The 27,846-nt window shown below is 32.4% G+C and overlaps 1 protein-coding gene across 1 annotated transcript in view; it reads right to left on the reverse strand.

The window, feature by feature from the left end:
- LOC135137605 (cholecystokinin receptor type A-like) overlaps window positions 1-26,885 on the reverse strand; it is a 389,560-nt gene extending 362,675 nt beyond the window's left edge. The window contains exon 1 of the mRNA XM_064067296.1: window positions 26,825-26,885. The gene's annotated coding sequence lies outside the window, so the exon portion shown is untranslated. The remainder of the gene's footprint in view (window positions 1-26,824) is intronic.
- Window positions 26,886-27,846: the final 961 nt, after the last annotated feature.

A 27,846-nucleotide genomic window follows, 5' to 3' on the forward strand; every position in this document is an offset into this window, starting at 1 on the left:
ACGCCCCTTGAACTCTCGCTTAATCGTAGTTCCTTCCAAGACACTTAAGTTTTCACTGTATTGTACTTACAAAAAATCGACAGTCAAGAAATTTTCATATGTTCGCAAGACACACATTAATATTTTTTTACAAAATACTTTTCCGTACTTAAAATATTCATAACGTGCAGACTGCCATAAAACTGCAACAATCTTACATTAAGCCAGTTATTTAAAAGCAAACCGCCCCTATGTATGCAGTGTATTTGTTGATTTTATTTCGTGTTTAAATTTACAGAAACAAAAGTTCTGTAGCGATGACAGAGCAACAAAAAGTTTGCATCTAATTCTCAAAACATTTTACCAGAAAGCTCAGCTAAAAGCGTATATTTACTTTGTGTAAAAAGTTGAAGCCTCATCATAAATTTTCATTGTGCAAAAAAACAATTTAAATACTTGAAGTGTGATTACGGACGAATTATTTCTGTAATAAAGCCGTACGGCACAGAGGATCTTAGTCATAAAGTTACGACGCCCTAGTACTTTTTTTCTTAATGAATGTTAAACGCACATATAATGAAGCTTTTTTGCCCTTTGACTGTTCGTCGTTTTATCTGCCTACAAAAAATAAACAAGCTTTTTGAATGTTTTAAGTCTTTTACGTGATATGGGTCGCATAGGATCAACATAAATCGGTAAAGTTTTGCGTTTATGTTCTAAAGCACAGTTTCATTTGAGGTAAACAAAAATTAAGTTAACGTTAATGTACTTATAAGTATCATCTGCAGTCGTTATCAATTTACAGAGCTGTGCTTTTATGTATTCCTGGTGGAACTTGCAATTTATGGGTCGTTTACGTAAGCAGTTTAGGGTAATTTTAAGCAAAAAAAGAGGTTACACTTGCTTCGTACTAATAAAAAAGTTTAAAGGGCCTCTTAATTAATTCACAAATTTTCCAAAGTTAAATTCAATTACGTTTTCCATGCGAAACATCAGATAAGTGTAATAATGTGAAACAAAACATCTCGTTTAAAACTTATTATGTAAAAAACAAGTGCTACATTTTATTTGCATTTACATTAACCAAATTAGGCATCACATGTTTAAAATATATTGTAGGTAGCAAAACCCACAATAACGAATTTTTCGTTCTTCAGCTTTAACGTAAATTGAAATGCTGCCTCATTATTTCGAGATTAGGATAAAAACAATAAAAAAACTAATTTTCGTTATTTTTTTGATAATGCCTACTTATTATTTTAATTTGTTTTCCCTTACAGCGTCAACGTTTTATTTATAACGTGTGATTCCAAATAGCGCTGTGTCATGTGATTCGTGCTGTTGACTTCTTTTGCATGTGGGTAAATCATTTCGTTTAACCCCTTATGTTCCAAGATATGGGCTTGAAGCCATGGTAGTGGAAGTACTGACGTCTGAAATGAACGCTCCATGATATGTAATGGCGGACCAGCTAGATTACTACTACATCGCTTGAGAACATGTGATGTGATGCCGTTTGGACCAGGAGAACTTTTATCAGGAAGGTTATCAAGTTCCTTCAGAACTATTTCACCAGTAAAATTTATGTTTGGTAATGAAGCTTATGTACGAGGTGTTGGACATGCTGGTAAATTTCCTTTGGGCTCACTAGTAAATACACTCCCAAAGAAATCTGCTAGAAAGTTGTTGGTGCAGATAATTGGGATCGAAACCTTCGACAAAGTTTTGTTTCTCATAAATTTGTACACGGCTTTGGGATCGCTCTTCACCACGTTCTTCTCAAAACGACTTGTAACTAATTTCAAGTCATTTTTTAAGATATTGGAAAAATTGCGGTGTAAGTCCTACTAATCATCTTGTGTGCCCAAAATTTTGTATTTATTCCATAGTTGGTTTTTTATTTTTGCACTTTTTATAAAGGGCTGTTTGATCCAGAGTTTTGTACGATTGCATTTGACTTTATATGTAGTCGTGTTTCTAGAAACTAGGTCTCACAATACATTCCTAAATATGTGCCACGCTTCGATACAACAACTTATGTTACTTATAGAGAGGTCCAATCTGTGTCACAGATCTGAACTTAACCCTACAAAATTTATTTTGGAGTCTTTGCGAAAGTGGTGCCTTTACAACAGAGCTGAGTGCTACTGTAAAGTGGTTTCAGTTACACAATGGTCTGAAATGCCAATGGGAGCATAATGCCTAATCTCCCGTAAGAGATTGCCATCATTTGTTAGGACTAAATGAAGCATATCAATGAATCGTGTTATAGAGTCAACGTTGGTCTGCGGTTGAACGTTTGGCCAAGAAATTTTTAAAAAATTAAAATGGCCAAATATGATTAAGTTGGAACGAAGGTGACACAAACTTTTAATTTCATCGTACAGCAATACATCATCAACTAGGGAGCTTACAGGCGGTCCACAAACACATACTAATGAAAAATTCTGAGAGTTGTGACTACAGTCCATACTAATTAATTCAGTATTCCCATATCTTTTGCTGTTACATATAACCGAAAATTAATTAAATAACGCTTGTTTTAATAAGACGCAAGTACCTCCTCCTACTGGATCCCAACAATTACAGTCCAATCAGTTTGTAAAAAGGCATATCGAAAATTATTGAGTCATACTTAAGACACTTAACACCGTTTTTGGTCGGAAAAGTATTCCTCCTCCAGCCAACATGGTTTTACTCCCGAACCTACGACCAAGTTTTATCACTGAATTTTGCCACTAAAACACCACGATTATGGACATGTCGTAAGTATATAACAGTAATAAAACCTTTATTTCCAACAGATTTTTACACCCCTAGTTATACAGTGCGTCTTTTTAAAAGTGTTAACTTATGTTTGAGTAAAGATTCAGAGTTGAAATCTTTACTGAATGTAATTTTGGTTATCTTTCGTCGATTTTATTAAAGGTCATGTTTTAAATTAAAGGATAATTATTTCTTTAAAAAAATTAAAATATTTGGATATTTTTGTCGGGAATATTGTGGGCAGCCATGTAAAAATAGACATTTACTTGACGTTTCTAAACTTTGATTACTCGTTCGATTATTGGTTTTTAGTGACCGAAATTCGTCAGCATGCCGCAGTACACAATCAAAGAAAAATTACAAATAGTCACTGATGGATACATTAAAGCCTTATCGACAACAGAGGAACTGTACAAAATTTTGCTGCAGCATTCCCACATCTTTCCATACCCGGCAAGAGCACATTTTGAAAATTTTATGGCAGAGTTATACCCACAGGATTTTTCGATCGTGGACATTAAAAACGCAATTTCTGTGAAATTGTCTTTTGTTTTCTTCAGTTATGTTTGAAGTTCTGTTTCTTTTCTAAAAACTGTAATAGGAGCATTTAATGATTAAATTAAAATTATGCTGGCAAAAATAACAAATTAAAATGATAAGTCAAAACATTCTTTGATGTACCAAAATATTTTAATCAAAATTATTTTTATTTTTGAAAGTAGAAATTTATTTACTCCAGAAAAATCATCTCCGGGTTTTCACCCTACCAAAAATTAACATGGGGTCTAAAACTTAACATGGGAATCCCTATGGCCACTTTTAAAAAAGATGCACCGTATGTTGACTGGGCTAAAGCTTTCGAACGGGTCCCACATAATAATAAAAGGCTTCTCATCCAACTCAAACACTTTGGGATCAGAGGTGATCCTTTACCTCACTAAAAGGCTTCATTGTGAGTAAAAACGGGCCTAAGGCCTAAAGCTTGGCTAAAAAAATCTGAAATCTAGTTAGTTTTGAATAGAGCCACATATTCTTATCTATTACTTGTCATTTCGAAAAGGTTTCGGGAATCGCTGAAATAAAGTGCATTGCTTAATACAGATGAGTAAAGATAGATGCAAACATTACTGAAAGCAGAAGCGGCAACTGTAAGTAAGACAATCGATTCCTTTTCAGAAAAGGTTTTGTAGGCGCCCTTTCCAAGTTGAATAATTATGGTTTTAATTTGAAGTCGTAAAGAAGCATAGTGTGTAACACGTTTATAAAGGTCTCTAGACACTCATTTTTTAAACACTTGCTCCGCTCGTGCTTCATTAAACTTAAGAGGCGTCTATAAAACTTGTTACATAATATGCTATAATACAATGTAAAAGCTGAAACTTTATTCCATATGCTTACTGGCACGAAATCTAACACAGTCAAAACACCTAATTCATTGTCATGCAAATAAGACATGGATCATAAACCAAAAATTTGTCGAAGGTTATTTTGAGAGAACTTTCTTCGCCCATAATGTACAGTATAATTATATATTAATGATTTACCATGTTTACAATAACCTTAAAACCTTGGAGGATTTCAGAGCATTTGGTTTTTAATTTCAAAGTTAAACTGCCAAATGTTGTTATACAATTTTGATTTTTTTTTTAATCTGAATGTTTAGGGTATAAACTCAACACGGATTCATAAACCACATGTGCCGGAGTATCTTGTTTTGTAAAATTTAAAAAATAAGTGTCCCATTTCGAAATAAATTATGTCCCAAATTTAGTGTTGCTATCTTCTTTTTTTTAATAAAAGGAAAAACATATTTTTTAATGAAGAACTATTCTTATTACAAGAAAGAAAATATCTTATAAGTTTTGACGTTGTGAGGTATGCAACTCACAATGTCAATCGCTACTGATGTCATATGATGTGTAGGTTAAGTGGGGAGTAGAACTCATGTTGGGGGAAAGAGAGAAACTTCTCTCTCGCTCTCTCTCTCTCTCGTATGGCGACCAGGCATCGATGGACGTCGCAACAGAAATGTATAGGACAAGGGTTGAGTTGAATAAAGTGTATAATATAGAGGATACAGTGTTTTAATCCCAAGATATCACACACGTAATATTTTACTTTATCTGCAATTAATTAAAATACATATGTAGTTAAAATTTTAGATTATATTTTTACGTATAAAATACATTCTCTCAGATTTCAAGCATTTATTCCGTTGTTCTGAATCATATAAAAATAACGTACGGCCACAAAATGGGACTTTTTAGAATCGTCCTCTGTACCAACTTCGAGATTTTTCATTCAAAACCGAATACCTTATTGCCGCAAAGTAGTTTTTTTTTTTTTAATTGGGGCAACTGGTTTTATTTTCAGGGCCATATTTCTCCACACCGGTATTTTAAACAAAGTTTCTTTAAATTCGTTTACTTAAAAACAAAGAATTATTGCTACCAAAACAAACACCTTCAAAGTTTCTTTTACACTAAAATGTTGCTTTTGACATACACAATGGTGTTTTTCGAAGCAAACAAAACCTCTTCTACTTTATAAATAAAGTTAATAGTTAGCAAAATTGGACACTTATGTTGGGACAGGGCGAGTATTTACTAATGTAAATTTTGGAAATGGCGTCAATTTTGGAACGACCGAACAAGTGTAATAACTGGCAATTTTAGTGATTAATCCATGATCAAACTTACTGTAATGAGATCTGACCCGTGTAGTAAAACCTCCGAAAACTGTTTAAGATTATCACGAACATAGTAAATCACTAATCAGAATTTACTTATCCATATCTTCAAAAAAATTGATGACGTCATCTCAAAATTTTGTCTCTTAGAATTTTAATATTAAATATTTAATAAATGTTGAATAGTTTCAAAACTGTTTATGCCAGATGTCTAAAAAAATTACTAATGGATGACGTATTTCACTCGTTAAATCAATTTATTTAATTTTTTACAAGTTCAGAATACTTTTGCAAATTTTACGTTGTTCTCGTATATGCCAAAAGTAAAGTATTCATACTTTCAAAAAAGATTATAATGTTATCAAAAAAATACATTTAAAACATAGAGCTCTTTGTAAAATCAAATTTTATCATTTATGTAAGAAAGTAAACTTATTGAGCTGATTGTGTTTTAGAGGCGAAATAAGTTCTGTGGAAATAGCTTTCAACCTGTTAAATTAATTGAAAGTTAGAGCGAAGCTTCAAGAGAAGACGGACCTAACCTGAAAGGAATTTACTCTGGAAGAAGACATCCTTTGGCAGTTGTAAATTTAACCCGGTAGTAACGGAAATTTTCATTGTTAAAAAATATTAGTGTGTAATAACATTTAACAAATGCCGATATATCTTACTTGCATCGACTCCTCCAGGATCTATCTATTCCTATAAATTTTCTTTAGTGTACCAATCTTATATATCCTACAACCGTGACTGCACGGGAGTATAAGGTATTATACGCCGTTCAAGAATAGTTAATAGAAAGGATGCTTTAAGACACATCTACGACACACACTGCCAATAAAATTACTGAAAAGTAACATATTTGTATTCTGTAAAACTAAAGCAAAACAGCTTACCAAATCTTTGAACGTGTAGCATAAGTCCACTACAAAACAAATTAATATTTGGTAGCACTGAAAAACGATGTAACGTAACTAATTGAGCAATTTTACCATTGCTTTGCGGAAAAATCCTTCTGTGATAATTGATAAAAACAAACGATTTCCTGATTCTATTTACTAGACTGATTTCAACGGAAAACACAAACAACATCGTTAGAGGAAGAATCTTATTGACAATACTTGTAATTCTAATGACCCTGTTTTCTGAATTTTATAATCGACCTTGTTGTGTCCTAGACACAATTTGTCTTAGTGACAACAATTATCCTCTCTAAGAATTCAACATTTCTAACAGTGCAATGTCAAGTAGTTTCTCAAATGAATATTTACCTGCTACATCGGCTGCAGCATTTGCATCAAATTGTAAAATGTAGATATGAAGAAAACATAGCGCTGGCTGATGATTTCTCTAGAAATTCTACAACCATGTCTTGTCTACTGTAGTTAATTTTTTTCATTGGTAAATTCATTCAAGTCAGTCAACTGTATTACGTAGATCCTCTAAAAATAAGCTACTGGTTATTTTTGTAGTATTTATTTAAACAGAATGTCACTTAAGACATAAATTTTACACTGTAAATTCTTTACACTGTAAATTCTTTACAGTGTAAATAAAGAAATAATTAAAGTTACTTAAAATTGTCTAAAAATGTCTGCTTTATAGTAGATCTAATAATATTTATTAATTTTCAAACGTCATATAACTGACACTTATATGACGTTCTTACCGGGGTTTAAGTGTCATTTCTATAACAGCGTTTTTGAGCGGCGTATAAATAGAACTTATACTCCGCCGAAGTATAAGTAAAATACTTATACTTCGCCGGAGCATAAATAAAATATTATATGAAAATCAAAAATCTGTTTGAAGTGAATAAATTTATTACGAATGTTGGATATATCAAGGTGATGCAATGCAAAAAAAAAATGGGAAATAGCTCACAATATGATTATGTCACTGGGTAAAATTCAAGGTCCTAGGTAGTAGCAGTGTCTAGAAAAAATTATTTGAAATTAAATGTAAATTGTTGTACGCGCCGCTGGACTGTTTTGTGACCTACATAATTACTACAATGAATGGAACAGAGCGAGTCGGACTAAGAACCAAAAAAGTGACTATCAGGCACTTTTTTAATCGCAACGTGAAAAACACGAAAAGGGCCAGTTAGCATCGAGCGGTCGGTGAAATCGGTTTATGGTGGAGTTTTCCCATGCAGATTATGTCGATATGGGTAATTGGTGTGCGCGAAAATTTGCATCAGTGGTATAGCAACTCCGAGATCATGGTACCTTCAACTTCAAACTCACGATCGTGGCCGTGATAGGACAGAAAGAAGAAGTTGGATTTTCACAGCTTGTAGTGCATCCTACATTAAAAGAATACGGTCACATCCATACCATGTTGACAAAGTACAGGGTTTGGAGCCCGCTGATTGTCCACGTTGTGTAACTCACTTTTTATCCGATCAAACTCCACATAGTCGTCAACAAGTACGATTGCAAGAGACGGTTTTCGATAAATGTGTATCGGTTGGATGAAACAGTTTGTTTGTGGAAATCAACAGTGTCCAGAAATTATCGAAGAGCTTCAACAAGTGAAAGTGGCAGCCGCTACTCCGGTGTTTTTTTTTTCCTATCAACAAACCTCTTGCGACGCTCTGACGCCTGTATTGCTAGTCAAGGACAACATTTTCAACATTTCTTGTAAAAAGGTAGTAGCATTCTAAGTTCCTCTTATTTCTGTTCCAATAAACAATCTAAAATCGTTGTGACAAGGACCAAACATCCGTCAGAATCAAAATTACCAAAAAACTTTCACACTGACCTTTAACGATGAATGAGTAAATGAATGAACGAATGATAAGCAGCAAAAAGTCGGTTTTACTTTTAATTGAAACTGAAAGTGTTTAGGTCGTTTTTATTCGAATGTTTTTCCAACTCTGTTTACAAGGTGGCTCAGTGCCTTCATATCGAGGGTGGTTCATGGGGGTTTTGCCCCATTCGATTTTTAATTTATTTTTTCTATATTTCTGCTCTACTAGGGTGGGGGATGCCGTGGTTAAAATATTTGCACTTATTTCGCAGTCACCCTGTATTTATTGTTGTCAAATTAAACTTCAATTACATCAAGCATTGAGTATGTACAATCAATGCATTAAGGTACAGGCAAATCTAATAACTATTTATTAAAATTAAAAGTGCAGTTATGTAACGTACTATTTTGAAAAAATTCACTTTTACCGGCACTTGAATTATCTTCAAAAACTGGTATAGTGCCAACGACATTTCGGATGAGCGATGGGTTGCATAAGTTGGTTTTGAGGTCGTTTGGAACACATTCAGTCTGAATTTGATTCTTTTCGGACATTCCAATGTCTAGGACACCGGTTTGTACTAACTAATTGTCGAAGGTTTCACACTCAAGAATCTTAGTAGCAATATCGTTTTTATTCTTTATAGATTCTCCAATGTATCCTTCTGCTACCGAATTTGACTTCCAACCTCCATTCCTTTTTAAAAGTGTTAACTCACCACCGCTGTCTGCCAACACTGTTGCGGAGGTTCTTCTTAAGCAGTGGCCAGTGAACTCTTTCACATTGGGAAGACTGAAATACGATGCTACTTCTTTTCCTACACTTCCAATCGGAAAATGCACCCGGAATGTGATGGGCATTTATAAAATGCCCATCACATTCCGGGTGCATTTTCCGTTGATATACTTTAAGAAAAAACGATTTTCGGACATATTGTCTGGACGTAAGCCTATGTATTTTCGATAAAGTTGAAGCCAGTTATCATTAACTATGGTAAATGATCTTTTCGCAGATGTTTTACTATCAGGAATTTTGACGTAAATTATGAAACCATGATCTTCAATATCTTGCACTTTCATTTTTACTAGTTCGTCACAATCTGAAAAAAAAAAGTTTTTTCTTAGATGAGTAAAATACTTTTTGATCCACTTACTTTAGTTCCCAAATATTTTTCATCCGGTGCTTTGCTTGATAATTTTCCCGCTGATGCTTTTTCATAAAAGGATGAAGATTCAAATATTTTGAAATGTCCACTTTTACTCTAATATGAAGTAGGGATCTCACCATTGAGTAATGGCTCCATCATTATGGAGAAAATGAAGAGTTCTTCATTAAGAACTCTTCATTTTCTTAACATTTGCCAGTTCAACAAAATAACTCAGCACTGCATTCTCTGAATACTTCTTGATATTTCTTCCTTTGCAAAATTTTAAAAATCTTTCGTAAGATGCTTCGTATATGGAGGCTGACTTTGTAGGTAGAAGGCTTTCTACCGCCGCTTGTGCTCCAGCTGCGACGTCTGGTGGCGTGGAGGCTATTTCCACGTCTTCCTCGCTCATAATAATTTTTAAATAGCTTCAAAAACGCAAAGACAAACCAAAATAGTTATTTATGCAACTAGTGAGTAAAGTGTATCTTTTTTTTAAGAGCCGAAGTCGAGTGCGCAAATCCGCCGAGTAAAAAAAAACACTTTACTCACGAGTCGCATACAAAATTTTTTTCGCGTTCGTAACAAAACTCCACACCCACCAACTTCAAAAACTTTTTATTTTGGAACATAGATATTAAATGTAGCCGTATTTGCTGTCTTGACAATTTTTTCGGGGGTGTACAAGAAATCTTCATCGCTCTCCGATTCCATTGTCCGAGCACACAAATTATCACAACACACCGAGAATATTAATACAAACCACTTGTGTTTATGAATTATCATAGCAACAGCAGGCTTCTATGTTTTATTCCGTTAAAAAATCACACTACGACACTTTTTTTCAGTCAAATGCGTGAAAAAATGAACCGCTATGACACTTTTTTTCACGCTTCTAGTGCGATGAATTGAACGTATCCTTTATAAACAAAAGTTAATAAAAAATGTTACACTTTTTTTAACGAACGTTAAAAAATATATTTTTTTTTGGTTTGTTTATTATTTTCATAATCGTGTTTACAACCATAGTAACCATGGTAAGTCAATACAAGGCTACTTAATAATTTCAGATTATTTTTTAATGAGGCAACAAGACAAGAAATAATCGTTTCAAAAGTATATTAATCGTTTGCAAATAAAATATTGTACTTCATTCGGAGTTTAAGTGACTTTATGTGGCTCGTATGGACTTAATTCGCCTCGCTATCGCTCGGCGTTTAATCGTCAATACTCCGTCACATAAAGTATCACTTAAACTCCTAATAAAATAAATATCTATTATTTGACAAGTATTAACACTATGGCAAAAATTGTTTAAAATGCAAATCTAATCAACGTTAAATAGTACACGAATCAAATAAATCCTAGCAATACATATGATAAATTTCTGGGAATTTTATTTATTTTATGATAGCTTCTTAGATTTTGATTAACGATTTACGATGTTTACGATAACCTTAAAACGTTTGCAAGATTTAAAAGCGTCGGTTTTGTAATTTCTGAATTAAATAGTAAAATATTGTAATTTTTTTTCCAAAAATCTAATTAGACATAATTAACCACAACTTCGTCTAGTCAAGTCATCAAAACCAAAACGTGCCAAGAATGCAGTATGGGATGAGCGCCTGAGGGATCCTATCCATTCTAAACGATGAATTCTGTTGACACTGTTATTAATGTTGTGTTTGCATGTGTAGCATAGAACCGACGTTCCTGTAAACTTTGTCATGGGGTCCATCAATCGAATGGCTACTTTCATGTTTCCTTAACGTTTCATGATCCCAGGAGTATGGAAAAATAGATCTCCCGTTTCCGTCTGCCTGTCGTCTGCCTCCGAAACTACTGGACTGATTATTGTCAAATTTAATACATATTTTGGGAATACCCTGAAGATGATAAAAGACGTCATGTCAAAATTTTTGGGTAGTAAATTATATATATTTAAATTTAAGTTTGTGGCTTCGCACTGTGGTTGGAAGGACCGTAAAATAATGAAGTAGGTTTTGTTACCACTATATTCACAAATAACAATATACAGAGCGTTGATAAAACACAAACTTCATAATTTCGAAAAATGACGCTTTTTGACACTTTTTGAAGTAAAAATTTATTTCTTGTAATCAGCCGTTTTTGCACAGTGACGTCATCAACGATTCTTTTTAATGGAAACCCTAACTTTTTCTTGCGTATCCTTGATGACATATTAAAAGTTGTCATTTTTTGTCAGTTATAGGTCTTTACCGATCCTCTTGTAGGATGTAATATAACCTAATGAAGATCACCAATACAACTTCATCTCGTCATTTTTCAAATTTTGTATTCGCTCTTCTGCAACTTGTAAAAACTTACTGCAATTTTAAGTTTGATAAACGCAAAAACCAACGAAAATACTGCAGGTTGGAACTGAATGTTTCACGTCGGTTTGAAAGAAAAATGTGATTATTCAAACCTTACTAAATTCTAGTAATATATAGTATAATATGTAAATGTAGTTTACTATTCTGGGAAATTGTAAAAAGTTTCAAAATTATAACTTAACCTGTAGAATACAAACTTCATTTAAAAGTTTTTAATATTGAAAATACAATATAATAATATAATTAAATAAAGACCAACATAAAAAATGGCAACAACGAAAGTTCATTTGCAAGGAGATAAAGTTGCAATAGTATTTAACATAACTAGCATAATAAAAACCCGTTACCTTGCGTGTATTATTCAATATTTTATTTGTTTCTCACTTGTAAATAACTATTATACATTATTAAAAACTCTAGAAGGTCCAATATTTGAAGAAACATCGTATGAGGTTTAGACGTATTGCCTTGGAAACGCACGTCAGCATGGCACTTGTCATAGCATTTACTGTGTTGTCTAGTTCTGTCATTTAGATTTTTCGATTTATCGTTTTCGATGTATTGAAGTGAGTGTGGCGCAAGCTATATTACTGAGGAACCAGCAATTGTGAGTGAAAATTTACCTGAATCAATTTTGGGTGTTGCAACTTATAATAGTTTAAAATGTTTAAAATACATGGCTGTATGAGCACGAGCAGGGCTGTAAAAAATTTACTGGCTAGTAACATTTTTTACAGGCTATAGCCAGTTAAGTGACATTTTCATGTTGAATACAGTGACTTGGTAAATTGATGTTTACAAGTAAGGAACAAATAAAATCATTTTTATATATCTATACATACATAAGTGTTTATTGTTCTAACTGTCTGCATCATCAACACAGAGTCTAAACTACTGAAGCTAGAAACACAAAATTTGGACAGTAGCTTTCTTTAATAATGTAAAAGAACGAATTTTTAGAAATTGCTTTCTTAAGGGGGTTAAATAGGGGATGAAAGTTTGTGTGAGAATCCCGTGAGGTTTAAAGTTAAACGGGTTCACGGGGGGAGTGAACATTTATATTAACTCTACCAGAGGGTGAAAAGCAATGTGTACTAATTGCAAAATTCTCTAGTGCATTATAATTTTGTTGATCACAATTGAGTTTCTCCAGTCGAAAACTACGTACGAGGGTTTGATATCACCGAAAAATATGACACTGAACAAGTAATAGATTTTTAGGCAAGAATTCAACTATCTTCTATGCTTAAGTATGCGTTATAAAAATATTTATCGTACTTACGTAACAAAAACCACATACACCAAAGAATTTGTACATCCCCATCAGCCTTGGATGTAAATATCTATGACTCATCACTAATCACTCATCAGAAAACAAACGCTAAACTGAATAACATGTACAAGAAAAATAGCACCAAAATTTTTAGAAAGAAAAGCGCTAATTACCGAGGAGACTGCTAACAATTGGGGATGGTTTGTCCTATGTAAGACAAGTTTTTGGATCGCTCAATGAAGAAAACGTCGCTCAGAAAACGAACATAAAATTTGCATTTCGTCATCTTGTCATCTTTTGAACACAGACGTCTAGATGAGTAACGAAATTGGAATCGCAATTTTCTATTTCGTGCTTGCAACTATTTTTATTAGAAAACCTAAAATCCAAGTTTTCATTCCACGTGTATCTGTTGCTGCCACAGCTTTAATTATTATTGCAACATCTGACGAAAACGTACAAAGCGAGTCGCGATGTTGCCAATTACTATCCCTTATCCTCACACGTTTTTACACCGTCATCGTCACGTAACTTTATCACATCTAAAGCTACGAAAATTGCTTTTTTGACTTATATCCCAGGTCCCGTTACATTATCCTCAAAGGAAAATATTCCAACTACTTGCAAGTATACGGAAACTCTCAAAGGACCTAAGCAGAAATCTCAATTAAACGGAATAAATCCTTCCGGTTGGAGTCTCCACCGGGAGGAATTATGAATGTGATACACATGGTTAAGAGCTCGCAACAAATAACACGAAGGGATACACAATATACAAGATGCTTCTAAAGTGAACAGTGCTGAAAGAATTCGACTTTACCCTCACGGAAATTTATCAGGCTTGACCTAGTCTCTTGTGATCAACGTAAAAGTTTTAGTAGGAATGGTCGCCTTGCGTGAACACGCGGAATTGCAGTAAAAAAAACTGCTAAGTGTATCAAGGGAAATGGAGCATACAAGATTAATTAACAAATAGATGTTTTGTCCATTTTCCGGTTGCTTAAGCTTTTTCCCCTGAAATGTTGGGTTTATTTCGTTCTCAAAGGCTTTATTTCATAAATACAGGGCGATTTTTTTAACTTGAAACTTTCAAATAACTCGAAAAATAAGCACTTTGGGAAAACTCCAGAATCAAAATTTAATCAAGTCGCAGAGGGTATAAATTACTGCTAAAATTAACCCCTCGCCCCCTCTCCTGTAGGTGAGCAGGGGTTAACTTCGAAACCTTAAATGGGAACTGTTGTTTTTTATTGCAGATTCTGAGTCTACGGCTAAAAGAACGTATGATTTGTCTGAAACATTTTTTTCAATTCGTGACAAATGGCGCTGAATCGACGAAATTCAATTGTTTTCCATTTGTCGTACTGAGAATCTATGCATACGATTCTGCAATACATTGGCGATAAAACTACGTATAAGGGTGTTTAATTTAGGTGAATCCCCTCGCTTCTCACCTATCAGGCAATCAATGCATATTGAATGTACACTGAGTAATGTGTCTGCTTGAATTTTAGTCATAAGTATTTCTGATTCGCTCAATCATATTCTCACGCGTTGTTAGTTCTTGTTTGTAAACTTTGTCTTTGAAATAGCCCCACAAAAAAATCTGGCGAACTAAGATTTGGAAATCTGCCAAGCGAATTTACCGAACCAGCTGTACCGATCCAGTGACCATTGAAATCATGATCAAGTACTGACAATGTCGCACTTCTAAGCTCAGTTGTCTAGTATTGTTGGCAGTTCATTTTCCAAAATGTTTCACCATTCAAGTTGGCTTCAATAATGTGGCGATTCCTTTTGATTATTTACAATGAAAACGTGGTATTTTTGACTGCAAAATTGTATGCATAGGTTCTCAATAGGTGAGATCGAAAAAAATTAAATTTCGTTTAACACAACGTCATCTGTCATGATCATGAATCTAAAAAAATTCATGGTTTCTATTTAAGATTACAAAGTTAAAAAAAGGACTAGTTTTCTGCACTTGTAGAGTGCAAACTAATTGAAAATTTCATGTTAAAAAAATCACCCTGTATAGTGTTTGAGAATTTTCTGAAAATTACGAGATTGAGATTAATGTTCTTGGCCCAGTTTATCTTTTCTAACACAAGAGGATGTCAGTAACACTCTGTTCTCAGGTGACTGATAATCTTTCAAGCTACTAGATCTATTTTTAACAAATTTTATATGTATCTCAGGAATATCTGTAGATGATAAAAGACTAACTAAAATATGTATGATCATCCCCAGCAACAATTTGATGGCGTCACCTAAAAATTTTGCGTGTAAATACAAATTAAACTTGATAAAATAACATACTCCTGTACTTGTGGGCTTCCAAATTTTCGCAAAAAATCTAAATTGTATAATACACCAGCTGTTGCTTCATTCATTAATTTATTTCAATCACCTAAACAAAATTAATGCATTGATAAATCACAGGTATAGACTCATAATATTTTGCGTATTTTGGATAGGATTTATGTAGCAAATTTTAAGATGACGTAATCAAATTTCTGGGGATATAAACACATCAATTTTATTTATCGATTTACCTTGAATATGGTAACCATAAAACGTTTTCAAGATTTCAGAACATTCGGTTTTGCAGTTTCCAATTTAAATAATAAAATAATGCTACATAATTTTGGTCTCTTTTTCAAAAATCTAGATGCCTAATGTAAAAAGAAAACAAGGCGGATGCAGAAACCACAACTACACAGTATTTTAATTTATAAAATTTAAATAGCATTTACTACGCACAATTTTGAGGTGACGTCATCAAATTATTGGTCAGCATTTTGCCAACTACATGATATTTCTAAAATAACTATTTACAGAATTTGACAACAACCAATCAATCTTGTAGTTTCGGAGAACAGATAAACCGACAAACAAACAGATGAAAACAGGAGACATATTTTTTATACTCCAGGGGTCATGATACGTCGAGAAAACATGAAAGTAAAGTATAAATTCTATTCGTACAACTTGAACGCTAAGGGTCGTTTCTTTTTTGCTACTTCGACGGTTTTAAAACTTGTTAAAATTTTCTTCAGTTTTCGATGAATTTAACATTAAGTCTACGTAAGTGCTTCCCAATTATTCATTGTCTGATACACAGATTTTTACAATCCGCATTTTGAAAACTTGGAAACAGTAAATATTTACGCAATGTTTTAATCAAACTTGATTTAATGACTGATCGAAGAACATTGCGATTTAAATGCGTCTCGATCGGATAAATTTTGTCATCACATTAAAACAGCACAGAACTCAATTTTAGTTACCTAATAATTCATCGACTGATGCAACCAGGTCTACCGTATGCATTAAACTGGTACAGATTTCAAAAATAACCATAAAAGGGCTACTAAAATAGTTCCACGTAAATTTTTCCTACTATTGATTGCTCTACATTTTTACTGTTGTGTTCTATTTTTGACTGTGCAAAAAAATTATGTGTTGCTGAAAATAGCTTCATCAGAAATTGATTTTCGCAATTCCGCAAATTATAATATTTCGTTTAAAGTATATTACAACATGCACTATGTTGCAGTCGATATACTCAACAAATAATCATTATTACTTTCAAACAAGTAAATATTTATATCTGAAACGTTAAAACCCAATACTAGCATGCTAAGTCATATAGTTTTACGTGAGATATTTTTAAAGATGAAAATATTTTAAGTGTAATTAATTCCGTACTGACAGGAATTAAATTATAGGAAGGAAATTGTATTTCCTCCACCGTCGCTTGACAAATTGAATAAAAAATTAAATAATATTTGCAAATTATATAATTACTAATAATTAATTAAGTTACACGAAGTTGCCATTTTAATGTAGCAGTAAATTTCTGATATCAAAATGTAACTACCCTTTTTTGCAGTAGTGAACATCCATTGTGAATTTTAGATTTGCTTTTGAAACAATGCTGGTGTTTAATATAATGTTGATGAAAACAGGAACAGTAAAAAAATCAGGAAGGAGTATACAGTTAAGAAATTGTAAAATTTATCATGATAGTCATTCCATGGCCAAAAATATACCGAAATTTGACTTCCCACACTGGTAAGTGCGTGAGATTCATGACAAAATATAATGAGTGCAAAAAATAAATTTTATAAATTGGAAATCACAACCCAAAATGTTTAGAATGTTCAAATGTTCTTATTATAAATAATTGCATTTAAGGCGAATTGTTATTTTTGTTTACAACATTATATTTTACAAACTGAAGTCATTTATTTGTAATAATAATAGTTTATTGTCCACAGCGCCGTTGTCTCAAAACCGAATCATTTGCATATATCGAACTTAATATAAAAATGGGAACAAGTTAGACTAATATCCCTTCTGTATATTTGGCTATTACAAAGTTTATATTCGCCCTAAATATAGGATTTTTAAATTTATGTGTTTTTCATTATATATTTCATTTGGTTCAGACAATAGTTTTTAGTTGAAATTATTTGTAGGAAATGTAATGAATTTTGGACTAGCATTCATCTGCATAACAGTATGACATTAACAATCCCTTATTGTTCATGCACCCAGTCATTATAAATTCAAGTTAATTAAAGTGAGTACAAAATAATTTACCTATTAATAACAAAACATATATAGTTTCAAATATTATGTGTAGACGCACACTTTTAAACACAATCGACACCATATATATTTTTTTTCAAATTCAAATTTACTGGCAAACGCTTAAATATGTCAAAATGGATTTTTCCAACTACTTTGTACTAAGTAGCAGTTCAACTTTGTGTGTCATGTCATGTTGAAATCTATTTCATCATGCTACCAATTTACACAGATTTGGTAATAAGGGTGCTAAAATTTTAATAACACATTAAAAGTTTTAATCAAAAGATATTCAGGCACAAAGAATTACACTAATTGTAAGAATACAATTTTTATAGAAACTGAAAAAAAAAATCGACGAGCTGTTCGAGGTAATGACTAAAATAAATCTATTCTTACGAATTCAAAGATTTATTATTATTTTATTATTTATTATATTTGTAAAACTATGTTATCTAATCTTCTGAAATATCGTTATTAGTTTTGTGAGTACGTAAATTTTAGTCAATAATGACTGATGTTGACTTGCGAAACAGTGTTAGCGTCTTTATAAATTTCGAACATTTATTTCCCTTTTCGTAACGTCTAAAATAAATTCCTATCCTGATTATCTAAAAATATTATACAAAAATCAGCGGAATATGTTACACAATGTTTTAAGAGAGATAGGTATAACTACTTAAGCTAAAATGTACAATTTTTTTAAAGGAACTGACGTTCTGCATACGATGGTCTACGAACTCCATAACCAAGGCGAGTAGCTCTTCATTGCGTTTGGTCTAAGAGTTTGACATCTCGACGAAGTAGTGGATACCACACTGCACTGGCGTATTCCAAGTGGGGACTAATGTACGTAACGAGTTTACGGGTTGTCTCGGGCGAAGGCTTCAGATATATTTTTTATTAACAATTTACCATGCTTACAATAACTTTAAAACGTCTGCAAGATTTCAAGGTATGTATTTAGTTTTGCAATTCTTGATTTATTCAATAAAATAAATTTATTGATTCATTAATTTAATCACCCTGTATAAGCAAATCGAATAAATGAGGTTCTTAATTTGATCAATAAAAAATTGGTCGAAGGCTATAAGTAACTATAATCCGACAAATCCAGCTCTTTAAAAAATATAGAAAATTTGATTTTACGATTTTCGGTTTGTGATAACCGCTGTAAAGTAAAAACCGTAGGCATAAATAACACTCCTCATCCTTCAGCACTAGATAACAGCAATCTGAAGCTCAAGTGATTATTTGTAATAATAACATCATTAATAATAATAATAATAATAAAGATTTATTATCCAACGGACTTTTGTCCAATTACAGGATAATTACAATAAAAACAATAAAATTCTATATCTAAATATACAATCAAACTTAACTACGGAATTCTCATAGTACTAAGCTTACGAGGTAATTACTTGACAATGCAACACATATCAAATACCCGAAATTTCTTTAAGGACATTACCTAATTTATCAAAAAATAAGTCATTGTTACCATATTTGTTGTAGACAGGACATATAAAATATAACGGAGACTTTTTGGCATATTTGTTTCTGCATTTAGTGGGATAAAAAAATGTATCATTATTTCTAAGATATTTTTGCGGAATACGAAAATTTAACATACTGAAAATATCAATAACATCAACGTTATACAAAAATTTCACTGCAGCAACTTCTCTTCTCGCTTCTAGAGCTTTGAAGCCAAATTTCTGTAGCATTAGCTCCTGAGGATATTTTCTTGGAGGGTAAACCTTGTCGCACTTGAACGTCAGGTACTTAGGAAATCGCCTTTGCTGTTTCTCAATCAACAATTTATGACACTGATCAATCGGGGAGCATTCAATCGAGCAATATTCTAAGACAGAACGTGCGTAGGAGATAAATAACTTTGTGGTACATTCCACATTAAACCGTTTAGCATTACGTATAATGAACCCGATAGTCTACATGATTTGACTCTTGTATGGTTTTAATGGTCTTGAAATTTAAATTTGCAATCAAAAACAACTCCTAAATCTTTTATGCTTTCATTACGAATAATGTCTTTCTCATCGAGGTTATAATTATTAGTGATGGTGTGCTTTTTGTTAGAATAAATAACAATTCTACATTTATCGTATTTATAATAATAATAATAATAATATGTTCTTTATTCTCCAACAGATTTACCACTTATCGGACAATATTAATAACAATTATTAAGTGTGTTTAACAGAATAAAGTTAAATAAAGCAAATTAACAATAAAAAAAAAAGAAAAAATATAACAAACTTCTAGGTGTCGCTAACAAAAAACTTGCTTCATATCGTGATGCTAAACGTGGCACATAAAATGATAATTTGGAAAGTAAAAATGCACAGTCAAACTTATTATGTATTAAATTATAAGCAAATTTTGCACAGCACATTTCTCGTCTTTGTAATAATGACTTCATATTATGTCGACTGTGCAAATTTTGCTGATCAGTACCAATCTGTGGATAAACTCCATCAATTTTAAATGATAAATATTTTAAAAGCAGTCTGTGAATTTTCTCTAAGGCCATAATATGAGATACATAAATAGGGTTCCATACAAGACTTGCATATTCAATTTTACTTAACAAATATGCAAAATAAAGTTGTTTAATTAAAGTTAACTCAGAAAAATGCCTACATGTTCTCATAACAAAACCTAATGATTTATACGCCGATGTGCAAACAACCTCAAGATGTGGAAGGAATGATAATTCGGAATCAAAAGGTACTCCTAGATCCTTCATGCAATTCTTTTGCTTAATAATATGATTTCGCAACACATAAGACGATTGAATTGAAATTTTTTTACGGCTGTATTTGACAAAAAAACATTTTTCCTTGTTCAATGGCAACTTAAACATGTCACACCAACTAATCATCAGATTGATATTATTTTGCAAGATATCTACATCAACTGCACTGCCAATGGAGTGATATAGTTTAATATCATCAGCGTATGCAAGGACTGAGGAACTAAATTGTTCAAGTAGGTCATTAATAAATAAAATGAATAAAAGAGGACCAAGATTAGAGCCCTGCGGAACTCCGGAATTAACTGAGAATTTATAAGACACATAACCACTATAAGCAACGTAAGATGTTCTGTCTTTTAAATAAGAACGCATTAACAGCAGTGAATCCTCCGACAATCCATACAAATCGAGGTTTTGCAGAAGAATACTATGTTGAATTGAATCAAAAGCTCCAGTGAAATCAGTGTAGACTACATCAGCTTGGCCTCGAATATCAATTATTTCACTTAAATATTGCGTGATAGTGGCTAAATTACTAACTGTAGATCGACCACTAACAAATCCATACTGATAGGGAGAGATATATTTTTTCAAATTACTGTAGATTGTTAAATATAGTGATTATTCAAAAACTTTCGAAAAATTTGGCAATATAGAAATCTGTCTGTAATTTAACACATCTGAACTATCACCTTTCTTCAAAGTTGGGCAGACCCTGGCGAATTTCCACTTTGATGGAAAGGTTGAAGTTTTAATGGCAAGATTGAAAATAATTGACAATGGTTCTGCAAATGCATATCTACAATCCCGAACAATGAAACTCGGGATTAGATGGTCTCCCGCTGTGAATTTATCATGAAACTTGGACATTATATTAATAAGTTCAACTTGACTGCGAAATACCCAGGGCTCTACGGAGACGTTCGAACCGTGTCTGGAATGACATGTTGTTATACCGTGCACCTGTTTTTGCGAAAATTTGAACGTTTAGCAAAAAACTGAAAGTGGCTTGGTACACTACAAGTATATGAGCATATTTTTGTGTGTAACATTCAAATCGTTTTAGAATACCATTGATTGGCACGACGTCATCCAATTGTTGGTAGGGACGAGTAGCCAAATTTTGGTAAGCATCCAACCATTTACATGATATTTCTAATATACATAATAAATTTTAACAACAATCTATCTTGCAGTTTTGGAGATTAGGTATCTAATAAAAATGGATACAGACAGACAGGCAAACAGACAGACAGACGGAAACAGAAGACTACTTTTTGGTACTATAGGGGTCATGAAACGTCGAGAACATAAAAGTGGCCATTCGTCCGATGGACTCGATTATAATACTTCCTTCGCTTACGCTCGGGAAGTAAAAAGAAACCGGCAACGGAGTTTATGAATTACGTTGCGACGACTGTGACATAACATACGCTGTATAGGTACTTAGGAGAAACAGGCCGAAGTCTAGGTATCAGAGTAAAATAACATTTGAACCCAAACAAGTTATCTGCATTTAGCGAATATTTAATAAAAGATCATCATTTTGAACGCAATAAAGTCAAAATATTACATAAAGGAAAAAGGGAAAAAAATTCCTACTGTTACAGAAATGGAAAAGAGAAACAATTCCAACAATATCAATGTTAGGGTTATTAACAACACTCAACGAATCACCAACGAGGATCACCTGACCAGAACAACAAGCTCCGATTGGTTTTCTTAACTTAGGTCGAGCACTTTTGATATTTGATAAAAACACGCTCGTTTCTAAAATTTTAATGTTAGACAAAAATTATTTACGAAATCATATGAGCATATGCTCAATGTTTTTAATTTGTCGTTTCGTAATTTGTTCGAAAAAACAGTAAGAGGTTTATTTCCATTACATCAATTTAATTCAGTTTTCAACAATTGTAGATAGATCCATCGAAGGTCATTGAACCGAAACCAATAACCTAGAAATAAAAATAAGAAATGGAAGAGCCTCCACAGGAAAATCATAATAACTAAATAACATGTTGATGTTTTTTTTTTCATAATGTGATCTGTATACTAATAAATAATAAATGTTGAATTACACAAGAAGAAAATACATAGCTACTGTCTTTCCAATTTTTTCTAACTCTAACGTGGGTGGCCAATAAATTCATAAAAAACCAAATATACCTAATACCTACACGTAACACAAAGGTCACAACAAATTTTATCTATACATCACACGGAAAGATAACAGAAAATGAGTCAATTATTAAAACAAACAAATCTTATTTACTCGTGTTTGAAAACACCCACATTTCAAAATGATTCCGGAAAATAAAATATTCAAGCCACTTCCTAAAACCTGTCGCATTTCGGTAAAACATTAATAATGTACAAAATGTAGGAGTGCTCAGTATTAAAATAAACGGATAAATATTCTCACATATGTAGGACAATTAAAGATCTATCTTCTCTTTTTTAAGATTATAGTGGCATTTGTTTACGAGATATACAGCCAACTTGATTTTTTCTTATGATCATGTAAGACTTGCTTCGGGCTTTAAAATTCTTGAGGAAACAAAAACAGTTTAATCCGGTTTTCCAATAACGACCCATTTATTACATATTTTATCTAGAGAAAACTAAAGTACTCGTAGGATATTCGAGATGTTAAGATAACACGGATTAATTGCCGTAAAAAAAATTGTAATAATAATTCGAAAACAACGCATTTTTTAAAAACGTGTGAAGTTCAGAAAAATATGAACAAACAAACAGAAGAAAAAACACGTAAGAGTACTCTGGAAATTTTTTAATTCCGGGAGATATCGTAAAAAAAGCCGAAGGGACATTAAACAATTTGCTGCCGGAGAAATCGAAACCTCTATACGAGAAAGTATAGCACCGCTTTGTAACAGAACAACCGAAAGAATTATTATGAATGATTATAATGAAGAATTTGCGTTTTTTGCCATTTTTAATTGTGGAGGATAAATATTTTTAAATAAGAGATTAAATATGTCGGTATTGAAAAAAACTTCAAAAGTTAAACTAGAATGAAGCCATTATTCTAAATATTCTCATACTCATTATTTTAGAAATTAGTTACCAAGTACATATAACGATATCACATAGATTCAGTGCAACTGCAAATGTTCAAACCTACCCAAAATGTGAACGACCAAAAACTGTTATTAACAACGAGCGTGATTTCACTGTCACATTAGAAGTGATGGAAAAAGTTCCATAGATAAATCGACTTTGAACCACATGATGAGCAGAGGGTTGATTAAAAAAATCTTAAAATGCGATTTGTTGTTCCTTTACTAAAACAAATATCTACTTACAAACTGCAAGAATCTAAAAGCACTAGCAAGAAACATATTGTTACGTTTTACGGGTATTTAAAATAGACTCAAATTCTCTCATTTACTGAATTCGACTAAAACTTCTCCCGACAATGGTCTCTTTTTAAACCGCCGTACGCTTCTTCTGGAAAGACCGCGAACATCGCTTCCAGGCTTTCACTTTATTCGGACGCCGCCGTCACCAGTGATGAGTCATACATACTAGAAAATCTATAGGCGTCGTATCGGGGTAGCGTATGCGTTCAAATTATTGCTGAGAGATGGGAAAGAAACAACTGAATGGCCAGCTATGTCACCTAATTAACCCCGCTTGATTGTTTCTTGAGGATTTCTTTCCCTCCTACTTTCAAATAGTATCGAATAAGCTTTTAGTCGACTGATGAATATGGTTTCAACTTACTTTTTCATATTTCATTAAACTATAAATGATACATAAATTGATACATTTTGAAATAAATGTTTACAAAAAGCATGAAATTGAAAAGCCAGAACAACACTTATTAAACATTTATTAAGAACTCGACTCAGCTAAGTTGGAAATCACAGCATGTCACTACACGCACAAGTGATCTTAAAAACAACATAGACACGAGCATCTGGGGCGTCGCCGTCGGCTTGAAATCGTAAAACGCATTGTTTTCTAAAAGTAAGAAACAAAACTCCAGCTTTACCGTTGCTACTACTTCTGTATATTCCGCAAAATGGTGCTCGAGTAAGCCTCGGTAAACATTAAAATCCGCGAATTTGTTAAATAATGTGGTTGCACACACAGGTTTTTGGAGCCCTGTACACCTGCTTCCTACAAAGCCGCAATAATATTTTAGGACATTTCCCGCAAGGAAATGCTCCCTAATAAGCAAGGAAATTGAGGACTCAAAACATGTTAAACACGTTTAATAAAATAAACCGCTTTTCTACACGAATTCCATTCCATGTAGCGATATCACGAAATAAACGCACATAAATATCCAAGCAAACAAAAAATTTACTTTATAAAATAACACAGTTGTAAGAATACGACATAGCATACATCGCAGAGATAAAACAATTTATCATGTAAAAATGTACGTCCAAAAAAAGCCATTCTGAAACAAACAATCTGTTCCACTTCTGCCCTAGTGTGATAAGAACAGGTCATAAATCTTGTTTCTGGAAATTCTACAGGTTCGATCTATTTTTCATTGAATAATATTGTTTTAACGAAGCTTGTACTCAGAAATACTTCACGTTATTCATAAAATGGTTGTGGAAACTGTGATCAGCTAATTGCACCTTTTTGGTATGATTTATTACTGCATTCACCGGTGCTAGAATTATAACGTTCGTAAATCACGGACACGAATAGTATAAATTCACACCGAGTACCTACACATAAAAATTTACCAATGAATTATTCCACGTCAAAACTACATATGACATATTTTAACATAATATTTCAAGAACTGACAAAAAAGCGAATCCTAAATCTCGTATTGTATGTAAAAAGTTCATGTCACTGAAAATCATTAACCCTTTGTACACTTATTTTTTTCTACAAAAATTTTAATTTGTCTAATCAATTCATTGCTACCATTTCATCATTTGCAGAAAATCTGATTACCATTATATGTATTGTATTGTAATAGTTTAATTTTTTTAAACAAAAGAAATCAATACAACGAAACCATAAGTAGGTATTCAATGCATTTTTACTTACTCTCACCCAACAAAAATTTAGTTCTACATTACGATATTACGAACATATCATAAACTGCTATATAGCGCTTGTGCTTTTCGTTTTTACTATGGTTTACTCTGAGTACACAAATATAAAAGCATATATGAGGTATTGGTACAATGTATCAATTATTATCTGAGCAATGTTTCATAATTTCCTTAACATGGTATCAAAAAGTAAAATTGTAATTAGTATTTCTTTACCTTAATGAAAATTAACATATTTTCTCCACTAAAAAAATTATTATGTCATCTCCAAAAAGTTAGATTTTAAATTCCTTAATGCAAGAAATATTGATTATGTTTCAGTAAATTATCTATACAGCAATATAATTTACTTATTTTCTCACGATCAGCTCATTCAAAGTCACTAAAATTGGTCAAAATTTATTAAACTTAATGGACTATCTAAAAAAGGGATGGCGTTAAAATATAATTGGTACTACTTTCGAAAAATTATATAGAATTAAATGTAAATATAATAAACTAAAACAGTTCCAGTTCTTATATCATGATTTTCCATCATTTACAATTTTTAAAATCATTACATATAGATTTTATAATCTTTAAATGTCCTAAAAACGATATAATTTCTAAATAGTTAGCGGCGGCGACAAGAGATCACAACTTTTATGGTTTCAATGTTTCTCAAATCTAATTCCTAAATTTATTTTTTTTCCATAATTTGCAGCCACTATAGTCAGCTACTTCCTAAAAATTGCAAAATTCTAAATAACTTTGTGATAAGTTGTCAAGTTTATTGAATTTATAAATCTATTTTTATTCCAACTTTCATTGTTGTAGAAATTCCACTCAAGTGAAATCTAATAGTTGATTTTAAAAAAATTCATAACTGTGCAAACAAAATTTGTACTAACTTTGAAAAACAATTTACACCCCCTCTTGTTTTTCAATCCCTGTTTTAAAGTCTTTTTGTTATTTCATACACTATTAAGCGAGTTAATTTTTTTCATACTTAACATTTTCCACCAACAAAAAATGATGCATTCAGCAAATAATCTAAAATTGTAAAAAAGGGAGATATTAAATTTTTTTCATTTGTCATTTTAGCTCAAACTCGTGATCCCTTTCCCGAACGAAACGACTTAAATCCGCTGAAACATCAAACAAAGATTAACGAAAAAAACTTTGCAAAAAACGCAAACATTCTGAAAAAATATGTCCTTTTTCCGAGCAGTATTAACAATTTTTTATTCAACAAGTCTGACACATGATACAACTTCTTCATAGCCGTTTATTTACATTCACAAAGCCCGCAAATACATCAATCTCCCATTGGACATTTTTTAGGCGGAGATTTCAGTCGGCTTAACACGTCAGACATGACGAGGGTTTCGCAAGAATCTCTGCTAACAGTTGCACAAAATCGAATTTTATAGTTTTCAAGACTTACATTATCAGGAAATCGCCTCTGCCGATAGTTAGTCGAAAAGAGTCGCACGAGTCCCTTTTTATGTTAGACACTTCACAAAAATTCCGTGCATATTTTCAGCGAGAGTTTTAGCGTCCGCGATTCGAGGATTCGCTGCAATGTTCCACGACATGCGGCTTTCAGGATACTGAAGGAGAGCGGTCGCAGATTCAAAAGTTTGTTGACATGCGCTTCTTATTGTCGGTGGTGTACTGGATATAGAATAAATCGAATTGCCTGAGATTTGCTCGATTCTTTCGATGTAATGAGTCCATGAAAGGGATGAAAAGACTTGATTATAATGTAGATAATGTCTCGTCACAAGTTGACGTCTTTCATAAAATTAAGTTAAAGAAATTTTGTCGTCTCTAGTTAGATATACAAATTAACCATCCACGTCGTGTCTAATAAAACTTTGGGCGTAATAAAATTACTCGAAACAGTGGATTTGTCTAAATATTTAGAAAGCTGGGAAGCTAAAAGCAGTTGCAGAAATTAAAATAAAAACTGTAAGACAAAAGAACGTTGACACCTATAAAGAATTGCCTAACCCTAGAATTGACTCTACCTTTTTTGTCTATCTTTATTTTGTGCAAAAAGTAACAAAGAAGAAAAACGACTGAATAACGAAAGAAATATTAATTAGTTAAATGTGCTTTCATTTATTTAACCAAAAATAATTCTTCGTAACATTTTACCCCTTCAATCCAACAATGCCACAACTGCAACAATATTTAGATTTTTATAATACGAAAAGTGAGAGAATTTATTATGAAGAGAACAAAAATAATAATTTAACTGATACGTAAAGAGCGGATTTTAGGAAAAAAAAACAAAATACCTTAGGATCTAAAATAGGCGATATAACGGGGGACTTAGGTCAGAAAAATGGCAAAATAGGCAAGTTTTGAGTTGAGACTTCTATTTATTTTACTATTTTACATAATTAGCGATCCTAATCTTCGTTAAAATTTGCATAACAAATTCTTTTTCTAAATTTTCCG

Source organism: Zophobas morio, unplaced genomic scaffold (assembly GCF_036711695.1).
Source record: "Zophobas morio isolate AGI-343-1 ecotype UQ-CSIRO unplaced genomic scaffold, CSIRO_AGI_Zmor_V1 ptg000029l, whole genome shotgun sequence".
Lineage (NCBI taxonomy): Eukaryota > Metazoa > Arthropoda > Insecta > Coleoptera > Tenebrionidae > Zophobas > Zophobas morio.